We start from the raw sequence: 2,365 nt of genomic DNA, 5'->3' as shown, positions 1-2,365 counted from the left end.
AATAAAGACACTGGTTTATATTTTCCTGATAATGCAAAGAAGAAACAGTTGGTTTTCCAGATACAAGATATCTATCTCATCCGCACAATGGCCGATCACAAACCAAATATATGTCTTCATGTGTGGAGGTAAATGTATCTCATGGCATTCAATGTATATAGCTCCATGATGATCTAAACCGAATATATGTCTTCATGTGTGGAGGTAAATGTATCTCATGGCGTTCAATGAAGGAATCTATAGCTTAAACTTCATCTTACCATGAAGAAATTTAGCAATCCTCCTGAAGCCAAAGGGCAATGTGTGTGGTTAAGGAGTATGTCATATCATTCGTAAAACGTGTAACTTAATCTTGGAAAAGGGATTACCTTGTATATCCCAACTAAACGGTGGATATACCAAAGGAGACAAACCAAAAAATCTCGCCAAAATATTTCTTCACTCATGATCTTTAGAAGGAAAAATTATAACAATTCACCAAGTTGTTCGAGTGAGAACTTAGCAAACTTATTCACGAAGGTGCTACCTACTTCTATATTCAAGAAATATGTTCATGGTGTTAGAATCCGACTACTCAGAGACAGGAGGTGATTGCCATCAGGGGAGTGAATATGTATTTTACTCTCTTTCTTCCCCTTAACCATGGTTTCCCACTAGGTCTTTCCTTGGTAAGGTTATTTAGCGAAGCATACATATTCACAGTTAATGGGCATCCAGTCCAAGGGGGAGAGTTATGGAATTCCCATTAGTATGGATGTCCATAACCTCTACGTCATCAAAGCCATAACCTCTATGTCATTGCATATTGGGATACCATGAATAAAAATACTACCTCCATCCCAAGGTTTAAGGCCTATTTTTTTTTCAGAAAGTCAAACTATGTTAAGTTTGACTAAGTTTTTATAAAAAAGCATTAACATGTCAAATACAAAATTAATATTATTAGATAGATAATGAAATATATTTTCATGTGCTATCTACAAAATATCATATTTATTGATAGATTATTCTAAAATTTTGGTCAAACTTTACTTGCTTTGACTTTTCCAAAAAAAATATAAGCCTTAAACTTTGGGATGGAGGTAGTATCAAGCTTCATTTCTCACTATCTCAATTCTGTGCATTTTCTGGCAGCCCATTAGTAGTTATTGTAAAACATTTAGCACATTTTTTTAAAAGACATTTGATAAAATGCTACAGTTTACCCCCTTCTATCATGTTGGTGCAGCTCTGCCACCCACCGATAAGTGTAACTATAAATATAATTATTGTGTACCCTAGCTCCATGCATATAGATAGAGTACTCTAATGTATATCTCATTTATTTCGATTGATTTATATCATGCACATTCTTAGTTGTGGAGGCAGACTGCGGAGGCTATCACCATTTTGCTTTTGCTAGATTACCTCTTCCATGTTTATATCCCAGCAAACACCCCCCTTAGTATGTGAGCGGTTTCATTGGCACATAGTCTCATTCCTCTCTTTGGTGATTCTTATCACTAGCTAGGGTGTTTCAACACCATCATCGTGTTCGGCTACAATGGTCAGTTTAACATGTCATTCTTGTTTAGCCACACAATGATCACTTTCTAAATGTTGTGTTGGGCATAATTTTGTTGATATTCCATACTACCTTACCAAGAATGTGACCTCCAACTGCAAGTCGGGCTCAGATGAATGTGTATGCCCTACCCTCGGGCAACTTGCTTGGTATGACATTGACCATGAGGGCGGCCGACCTCAAGCAGTGGCGGAGCTACATGCAAGTCAGGGGGTACCATCCCAGCCCATTAACTTTTTTGAAACATGCCTTGGTAAATGCTCATTTGCCCGGTATCATTATTGGTAATTAAAATTTGTATCCTACATTTTTTTAGTAGGAACACCAAGTACAATGTAGATTGAAGTCACCGACACTCAGGCAACGCCTAATGAAGATTGAAGCCACGGTTGAATGAAAGCAAATAATCCGCCTTGGAAGAAACATAATACTACATACTGTTGGATTGAAGCCACAGTTGAATGAAAGTAAATAATCCACCTTGGAAGAACCATAATACTGTTGGAAGAAACATAATGACCACATGCGCCTTGCTGTTGAATGAAACATCGTCTCCAATGAAAGCAAATAATCCGTCTTGGGTTGATCCTTGGTGGGCTCAGAGTGACTACCAATCTACCATCATCCTAACCATCCAATCAATGGTTGGTTCTTGATAGAAAGGCGCATTGGACATATGCTTTTGATCCGGACCATGCATGCCTTCCTCTTTGATCCTCTTTGTGCTCTACATTAGTGGAGTGGTTGATCAGTAATACCGACACTACTGAATCACATGAAGGTTGTTACTGTGGGTATGTT

This window comes from Lolium perenne, chromosome 7 (genome assembly GCF_019359855.2).
Source record: "Lolium perenne isolate Kyuss_39 chromosome 7, Kyuss_2.0, whole genome shotgun sequence".
NCBI classification, from domain to species: domain Eukaryota; kingdom Viridiplantae; phylum Streptophyta; class Magnoliopsida; order Poales; family Poaceae; genus Lolium; species Lolium perenne.
The sequence above is the reverse complement of the archived record's forward strand: the minus strand, read 5'-3'. Positions refer to the sequence as shown.